The sequence below is a fragment of the Piliocolobus tephrosceles genome, chromosome 9 (assembly GCF_002776525.5).
Source record: "Piliocolobus tephrosceles isolate RC106 chromosome 9, ASM277652v3, whole genome shotgun sequence".
NCBI lineage: Eukaryota > Metazoa > Chordata > Mammalia > Primates > Cercopithecidae > Piliocolobus > Piliocolobus tephrosceles.
This window is the reverse complement of record NC_045442.1, coordinates 81,542,962-81,552,847: the sequence shown is the minus strand read 5'-3', so window position 1 is coordinate 81,552,847 and position 9,886 is coordinate 81,542,962. Positions and strand designations below refer to the sequence as shown.

Below are 9,886 nucleotides of genomic sequence, written 5' to 3'. Positions count from 1 at the left end.
TTGGGGATGCTTCTTGCCAGCAGCCCCTCTGCAGACAGGACAACAGCCCTGGCACAAAATGCCCAAATGAAATGGGATCCAGACTGGCCTTTCCTGGCCAGCCATGGCTAATGCAGCTGGACAACTTGGCCCAACTTCATGACTGCTTCCCATGCAAGGATTCCATGTCAGGCCCAGTGGACACATTCGGCATAACTAGGGGACTTGGTTAATGTCAAATATCCCATGATAATTCTAAAAAAAAAAAAAAGGTTTTACTGTAACTTTCTCCAGATCTGGTGGAATAGCATATAGCATATCAGAATCTAGGTCTATTCTGTTGGAAGATATATCTTTCCTCTGTTTTTCCAAAATCCTAGCATATTCTTTGACCTAGCAGGACATTCTTACCCCTGGCAGACAAACAAATTCTCAGCATTAACTGAAGAAAAACAAGTGGTCTTTCCCAGCTATAGACCTTGAGTAGCATTGAAACATGGCAGGGTGGGGGAAGCATCGTAGTTGGTATTTCCTCCTTTTTTAAAATTTCACTTAAGTCAGTTTAATAGTCTCATGAGTCATTCTCACGTTCTCTTTCTTTTTAACCACATGTAACCACCCCATCATAGATCTGGCTGCTTTAATCTCAGAAATGTCTCTTACAACCCTAGCTTGCTTTACTCCTGGGGTGGCTTTTCTTTATGATGTCATAACTTTTCTTTATGACTCCATAACTTTACAGACACATCACCCACTGTCTCCCCATGCATACTGTGCTCTGTCTCCTCAGTGCTACTCATACTGTCTCCATCCCTGGTGCCCTCTGTGTATCTCTGTGCCTTTGTGCACACTGCTTCCTCTGCCTGGAAGCCCTTCTTCCTTTCTCCACACAACACATCCCTCCTTACTCATTAAAGTCCCATACAAATGCTAAAGGAACCTGATAGTCTCAGCAAACTTGGCCACCAAATATGACATCTTCTCCATCTATGCCCACTAGTCATGGACAAAACTCAAGAGTTGCATGAGAACTTCAGTTATTAGGCAATGGTACCAGGGTTTGGGGCAGAAGGAATAGATAAAAGGGATAATTCTGAGGAAGATGATGGAAAGATGATGGATGAGTCCAGCACTACTCGTACTACACTAGGTGAGCCAGGAGCTGGAAGGAAGGGTGGTGTGGAAGAAGGTTGGGGTGGAACTGGAGAAATTTTGGGAAAGAAAGCTACATTAGAGATTATGGGCTTTCTGAGGCCACCAGAGGTGAATGGGAGAAAAAAGAGTGATGTCAGCTAAGCCATGTACTTTTCTAATTTTCAGGATCAGACAACTTGAAATCTCTCTTTGCTTTTATTGGGCAATCTGTTCTAGGGATCACAGCCCCTACCTGTGACTGTCACCTCTTTTGAGGTACAATTATAGGACTCCTCCATCATTACATTCTTTCCTCTCCTCCCATTGCAATGTTTCCATGCTGAGAGGGCTCCAGATAGATATAGGGAAGCTCGCTAGTCTCTGTGATGAAGCTCAGTGCTTGGCACACCTCTGCCTTTGATGAGGCCCTGGCACAGCCCTGCATCATTCTTCATTTGCCTGCACATTAAAGAATGCCCCTGGTGCTCATCAGAGCGCCTCATGTCAGAGGCTTTGTCTGCACCTCTCTGTGCCTAGGTTGCAGGCACAGCTTTGGATTTTTTTATCCTCCTCTCATGTACTTATGTTCAGTTTGGGTGAGTTCCTCTTCTTAGCCTCATTCAACTGAAAAAAAAACAAAGATCCTGATTTCTTTTGGCCATATGCTGCATTACAAAAATGCCTAAGGCCCTCAAGTTAGCAAATTAGATCCCAGATGAGACTCTGAGCACAATTTGTCAAGAGGTGGGGTAAAGTTTACATTTCAGGCTCACCTCTCCCACCCATCTGGATGAATATCCACACCCCACATCATGGGGTGTGGATATTAAAATAATGGTAGAACTCTCAACCAGGAGGCAATTGTACAACTGGAAGGGGAAGGGGATGTACATATGTCCGAGGGTGTGTGTGTGTGTGTGTGTGCACGTGTGTATTTACTCATCCATTTATACATATATATGTATATTCTTGCATTATTTTAATACCTACATCTCATGATAGGTGTATGATTTTATACATATACATATATATCATGGGATGAATATATATGAATATATGTGTATTATATATGTACATATATGTAAATATACATATATACACAAAGTATATATACACCCATATATAAACTACATATTAGTAAATATGTATATACACACATATATATGAATAACACACACACACAAACACACACACACACGCTTGGCTAAAATGCACTACTCTGAGCTAAACTTGAGCCATGACTCACTCTGCTCCCATGACAGCAGTGAGTACTGTGAAGTTCAAACAAACAGAGGGAACCAAAACAAATAAAACTGGTCTATATCATCTCTGCATGACCAGGGACTCTCCAGGGCCCTTACCACCAACATGTGGGGTTGAGGATGGAGGGCTCCTGGCACCAGCGACACCTCTTGAACCTCTGTAAGAGTACAGAGCACGTGTCAGAATGGACACGTCCCATTGTAATCTTTCCCGTAATATCATGCCCCCTCCAGACGGGGCTGTAACTTTCTCACATTTGCATTCTTAATGCTGACTACAGAACCTGGCATACAGGCACTCAATCTTTTCGTTGCTGTTGTTGTTGTGGTTTTTCATTGATAGAATGTCCTTGGCTAATCGTCATCAATTTTCATAAAATTTGATCTGCTAAACTGCATATGCACAGATTGCATTGTGTTTTATGAAGAAAATTACAACATCATTTCTTCTTCCTGAATTTTGAGGAAAGACAATGAAATGTTTACCAGTCTAAATCAGCAATTGAAAAATTGATACAGTATGGATACTTTTAATGGACTTTTATCTTGGGAGTCCAGCAATTAATTTTAAATGTCTTCCTTATTTACGAGATTTTGTTACACAACACAGATTCATTTTGAATATATGTATTCATATTTATACTCATATATAAATATATAAACTTAGATTTATATATAAAATCACAGCCCACCATGCATATTGGTCCCTGAGTATATCATCCAATATATTGGATGATCGTGGGGTGAGTTTGTTCTTCTGCCATTCTAAGAAATACCTTTCCCAGTCAGGCGCGGGGGCTCACGCCTGTAATCGCAACACTTTGGGAGGCTGAGGGGGGGGCGGATGACTTGAAGTCAGGAGTTCAAGACCAGCCTGGCCAATATGGTGAAACCCTGTCTGTACCAAAAATATAAAAATTAGCTAGACGTGGTGGTGCATGCTTGTAGTCCCAGCTACTCGAGAGGCTGGGGCAGGAGAATTGCTTGAATCCGGAAGGTGGAGCTTGTGCTAAGCTGAGATCGTGCCACTGCACTCCAGTTGGGGCACTGCAGCGAGACTCCATCTCAAAAAAAAAAAGCAAAAGAAAAAGAGAAAGAAATCCCTCACCTGCCTACCCACCTATCTTGAAGTGAAAACATACTTAATCCACAAGGGAAGTCAAACCAGTGTTGACTGAAAATATGGGAAGAGAACTGTGTTCGAGGCCATATGGGGTTAGTATTCTGTGCATGTGAGTAGAAGGCTCAGGGCTCCTAGTTTCTCTTTCTCTTGAACTTCCTAAGGTGCAAAACACTTCACCACCATTCCCCTGGGACTCTGCCCCCTACTTCTATGAATCTTTTCATTTTCTTCTTTCTTTCTGTGTTCCTCTTCCTTTAAGCCCTCCCTGTGTGGTGATCCTGCCTCCTGGTGCCCTGGGAAACCATATCTCTCCCACTTCATGACAAGAGTTCAGTCCAGTTCTCAGGTCCTCTTATAAGGTTCATAGCCTCAGAGTTTATTCTCTACTCAGTTTCTGCTGGTGGCCAGGAGAGAATGGGCTCTGGTCTCAGTTCTATTGGCTTTTAATGATCTCCAGACAGGTACATTGGTGGTGGTGATAGGGAGTAGGAGGTCTTCCAAAGTGGGCTGTGCCTGAAAATATTCATTTTTATGAGAATTAATTGCATTTTGAATATCATTTAGTCTAGTCTTTGTTCGTAATTCTTTTCAACCCTGGCCTTATGATGCTAAGGGCACAGTTCTCCACTCCTTATTGTAGGTTTCATTTGAAAAACATTCCCACATTTAACTGACATACTTAAACAACTTCTGTGAAATTGCTGATAGGGAAAAGGGAAAAATCCTGGTTTCCAAACTCAAACCCTTCCCACTACTTTTTTTCTAGAGCATTTTATGATGAACTCAGCATTTCTTATTGTGAATCAGACAGTCATTCACCTTAAGGCTATTGGCTGCCCCTCATCAAATGTCTCAAGTAAATCACCAGAAAGCTTGAAAATCAAGATCCCCTTCCCATGCAGTGGTGGGGTCCTACACTGCTGATTCTATGCGGGTGCAGTGAGTTCAGTTTGTGTTCTCAGAAGTGCATGGACTGTGAACATTAGCTGAGCTCAGAGAACAGCAGATGCATCTGTGTCCAGAAGCTGAGATCCATGTGGGCTGTCATAGAACGTGCAATTGCAGAATGGGCTTCCAATTGGCAACCCAGGCTCCGTGCATCTCTTATCCCCAGTGCTCGGCACAATGCACTTCCTCAGCAAGAATCAATGAATGAATGAATGGATGCACTAATTGAAGCCTAGGATCCGGCTGGGTGCGGTGGCTCATGTCTGTAATCCCAGCACTTTGGGAGGCCTAGGCAGGTGGATCATGAGGTCAGGAGACTGAGACCATCCTGGCTGACATGGTGAAACCCCGTTTCTACTAAAAATACAAAAAATTAGCCGGGCGTGGTGGTGGCAGGCACCTGTAGTCCCAGCTACTCAGGAGGCTGAGGCAGGAGAATGGCATGAACCCGGGGGATGAAGCTTGCAGTGAGCCACTGCACTCCAACCTGGGCAACAGAGTGAGACTCCATCTCAAAAAAAAAAAAAAAGCCTAGGTAGGATCCTAGTGGTCCTATCCCAGGAGTTAGCTTTTAAGAAAATACTGTGGCAGTGGGAGTTGAGTAATTTCAACACAGTTGAAAATACTGTGGCATGGACACAAGGAGGGGAACATCACACACTGGGGCCTGTCGGGGACTGGGAGCAATGGGAAAGACAGCATTAGGACAAATACATAATGCATGCAGGGCTTAAAACCTAGATGATGGGTTGATAGGTGCAGCAAACCACCATGGCACATATATACCTATGTAACAAAGCTGTGTATTCTGCACATGTATCTCAGAACTTAAAGTAAAATAAAAAAATGTATAATATTTTGACAAAAGTCTGGTGAACAATATAATTGAAGGAATGTGATTCACTTCATGAGCAGTTTGCTAGGCATCTCACTTTCAGAACCCGAATTTGTCTGGGAAAATCTGTGAGGAACAACTGTGACCACAAGATACCAGGGAACAGTATTTTGCAAACTTGAATATGCATATGGATCACCTTGAAGCTCCTGTTTAAATGTCAATTCTGACTCAGTAGGCCTGAGAAGAGGTGTGAGATTCTGCATTTATTTTTAACAAGGTCTTGGTGATGCTGACACTGAAGCTTCTGGTCACTTTGAGTAGCATACTTTGAGAAGCAAACCACACTTTGAGTAGCAAAGCTACACAGGCAGCTTGCTAGAGGGCAGTGTTTCTCAACAGAAGGTGGGAGGGCAGAGATTTTCCAACCCGTCCTGAGGATATTTGATGATGTCCAGGGATCTCTTTGGGTTCCATAACTAGATGGCTACAACTGGTATTGGCCAGGGATACCACTAAACATCCTACAAGCACAGGACAGGGCTTGCCACAAAGAATTATCTGGCCCACAAAGTCAACAGTGCTGAAGTGGAGAAATCCTGATCTAGGCGAAAGAAAACAGGTTTGCAGTCCAGTGGCCCGAGAAGCAAATCATGATCTTTCTACTTAATTACTGTAATCTTTACAAGACTCTCTGAATCTCTGCTCCTTGGAGAACTATCTAATGATGACCAGTAGAGTATCTGCATATGCAGTAAAAGTTCAATAATACTTGTTATTGATTGAATGATTGTAGAAGAATAACTGCCTTCCCTGGAGACCAACAGAAAAGTAGTTACCATTGTTGAGTATCTATTCTATATCCAGATAAATATTTTGGATATTTCAGAGATACTTCAGATATATAGGCAAACTCAGAGGGATAGACAAGATAGCCTCTTGAATCTGTAATATTAGATTTCTAAGAACAAACTGTTGCCTCAGTTCCCATTGCTAGGCAGATATTGGTAGCAGAAGTGCTCAGAGAGTACCAAAGTATAATGGCTAGTTGATTGCAAGAGTTGGGCAAGATGTTTTTGACCATACCAATGGCAACAGTTTTTCTCATCAGCAGAGCACCCAGGTTTGACTTGCAAAGGCCTGGATGCAGTGCATTCTACTACCAGTGATCTCAGGGCTATCCTTGATTTGCTTTCAGAACAAGAGCAAAGCTAGCCCCTTACGGAGGTCAGAGCAGAGGTGGTGGGGCAGCAGAAGGCTGAGGCTGATGGGCTTCTGGTGCTGGTGTACATGCACTTTGGGGAACATCTGAGGCTTAATCTTTCCCATGTGTTTCAGAATGCTTTCTCCATGTGTTCCTCTGCCGTACCAATAATTAGACTTCTCTGCCCAATGCATAAAGAGATGAGCATGCACAGCCACACACAAACACACATACACTGCTACATCTATATCTCAACAGATGAGTCTTTCTGCTGACTGCCTGTAAAAAGAAAAACAACCAGATGGCACAGCTGGAAAAACATGTCTGTGTTTTAGAGGGTCTATAAAGCTCTTTATCATCTCAGCAGGAATGGGCAAGGACCTGGCAGGACACCGGGGTGCACAAGAAGAATATTGAGCATCTATTTGACATGTCAATGAAGCTTTCCAGAATCATCTCCAGGCCTCTCTCTTGCCAAAGATAGACATGATAGTCTCGTGACCCAGAGATGGTCTTCTCTTGGTTCCTCCATTTTTTACCACACTGATCTCCAGCTTGTCTGCGTATAGAATTCCGTAGAGACAATTACTCTAAAAGGTTATTATGTTTGCCTGGATGATGATAATTAGAATAATCTGTGTGATACAGTGATTAAACATAGTGGTATTCATGGCTATAATTTATTACAATCAAAGGATACAAAACAAAGTCAGCAAATGGGAGAAGCACATGAGATGAAGTTCAACCTTCAAGAATCTTCCCTCATTGGAATCGTGCAGGATGTACTTAATTTCTCCAGTAACAGGAAAGTGATGTTGGCCGTTAGGAAAGCTCATTAGAGACTGAACATCCAGGACTTTTACTGGGAGCCAGTCATGTAGGCAGCCTCTACCTAGAATACACCAAAACTCCAGACTTCAGAAGTAAAGCAGGTGTTCAGCATAAATGACATTGTTTGTAAAAAACAGCTTAGGTATAGTGAGTCACTCTAATCAAGGAATGATGGGAACCCTCTGAACTCTAAGTTCCTAGACACTAGCCAGGGACTTACCTTGCCTTTCCAAAGATAACAGTTTAGACCTACAGTGTTAACTCTTTTCAGTACAGCTGTGGATCCTGTACTCTATGGGACAGTTGGTGGTTTAGTGGGACCCCAGAGTTCTAGAGGTGTGACAAGGCACCGTGGGACTCACATTCCCCCACAGAGGCTATGAAAACTGGTCCTCAGCCATGCTTGCTGGAACCTTTGAAGACACTGTTCTACAGGGGAGTACTGCTCCTCCCAGTGATAATAGTTGATGCCAAAACAAGACAATCTCTTCTTAAAATCTCTCCTGTCTGTAACATGAGCTGCTCCATTTTCTTCTATTTTGAATCGGGAACACTCAGGGTTTTATTCTTGTAAGTCAAAGAATCTTTTTAAAGGATAGCATGTAAGATACATATTTTTTCTTTTTGGCTCTTTGACTTAAAAGCTTGAAGGAGTTTTATCTTTGAAATTGAAAGCTCCTCTCCCTCCCTCTAGGATATGCCTTGGCATATGTTCTTATTAACTCTGTTGAACATGTGATGATCCCACTCAACATCTTATCTCAGATCCCTTTAATATTTTCTTTTCAGATCTTCCAAGTTTTCTTCTATTAGATCTGTAATTATTAATGTCTATCTGTGGGGATACTGACCATCAGGGTCTGATTCTCTATGTTCTGTCTTGTCATTCATTTCCTAATCCACTCATTTATTTTATTTGGGAATTTTTTCACTCGTTCAATAAACAGTCCCTAAACATCCCTACCCACTAGAGACACTTCCAGACATGAGATTGAAAGATAAGGTATATAGTTGGCCATTTAGGATACCAACAGTAAAAAGATACATGCAGCCGAGCACGGTGGCTCATGCCTGTAATGTCAACACTTTGGGAGGCTGAGGCAGGTGGATCACTTTAGGTCAGGAGTTCAAGACCATTCCTGACCAACATGGTGAAACCCCATCTTTACTGAAAAATACAAAAATTAGCCAGGCATGGTGGCAGGTGCCTGTAATTCCAGATACCCAGGAGGCGGAAGCAGGGAGAATTGCTTTTACCTGGGAGGTAGAGGTTGCAGTGAGCCAAGATTGTTCCACTGCACTCCAGCCTGGACGATAGAGCGAGACTTCATCTCAAACAAAACAAAACAATACAAACCAAAAAAAAGACACGTGAATCCCCAGAACAATAGGGCTTTCCTAGTGGCTTGTCCACCATGCAGGGGACCACAGAAGATAGGGAGACTTAGGGTGATGTGGGGGGCTGTCTGAGATTATTTTCCTTAAGTTTATCTTTTATGTCATCAGGTTGATTCTCCGAAGAGTCACATTTTACTTATCCCAATATCAGTTTTATTTGATTGGCTGTGGTGCCTTTGCTTTCATATTTTGCCAATATGCAACAGGATTTTGTACTTTCTGATAGGCTGACTATCACTTTTTTCTAGTTATCTAAAAAAGGTACATCTAAAGTTCGTGTCCAGCTCACATGGATCTAGTCCTAAAGGAAGAGTCGATGAGGAGGTCCCATTTTTCTCTTTCTCCTACACCCTACCCTGAATAGAAGCACAACAGGTAGAGGCTTAGGTCCTTTCTGTTCATCTGTCTAAGTGTTGATACTACCTGGAACGGGGACTGGAAAGCAAGGCTCTGGGAGCCTCAAGGAGAAAGCCACAGAGATGTCTGGCTGCACCAAGGACCTCTACTTAGATCACAGGGGAATGAGTGTGGTGAGCTACTCCTGAAACCTGCCCCAGGGGCCTTGGTCCTCTTAGATGGTCTCCTGCATCCTTGGCTGTAGCACATAACAGGCAAGGGAGCATATCACTGCCATCAAACAAGAGCCATGGCCGAATACAGAAACGGTTCCCTAGTGTGGTGGGAGTGACGTGGCAGAAAGGAAAAAATGCTATGGGACTTCCATTCCTGGGAGCCCTGGTTGTTCCCTGTCATTGCTGCTCCTGCTGCTGTTAGGAACTCCTTGAGTTGGATGATTTAATAGTAATAATGATGAGCATTAAGGGGAATAGATCCCTTGTTATTCGTCTTATTCTGCCATCTCTTCAGAATTATTTTTACTAGTTTATCTACAAGTAGAGGCAAATGAAAATTAATTTTTGTAATAAAAATAAAATCCTCTTAATATAATTGGAGCCACCAGACTGTCTGCCTAGTCTAAATAACAATTCATCCCGGCCGGGCGCGGTGGCTCAAGCCTGTAATCCCAGCACTTTGGGAGGCCGAGACGGGCGGATCACGAGGTCAGGAGATCGAGACCATCCTGGCTAACACGGTGAAACCCCGTCTCTACTAAAAATACAAAAAACTAGCCGGGCGAGGTGGCGGGCGCCTGTAGTCCCAGCTACTCCGGA

General features: G+C 43.1%; 1 long non-coding RNA gene across 1 annotated transcript; it reads left to right on the top strand.

The window, feature by feature from the left end:
• Positions 1 to 772: 772 nt before the first annotated feature.
• On the top strand, positions 773 to 1,607 carry LOC111551980. The gene is made up of 2 exons (XR_002734519.1): positions 773 to 1,129; positions 1,300 to 1,607. It is a non-coding gene; the product is annotated as an uncharacterized LOC111551980 (long non-coding RNA).
• Positions 1,608 to 9,886: the final 8,279 nt, after the last annotated feature.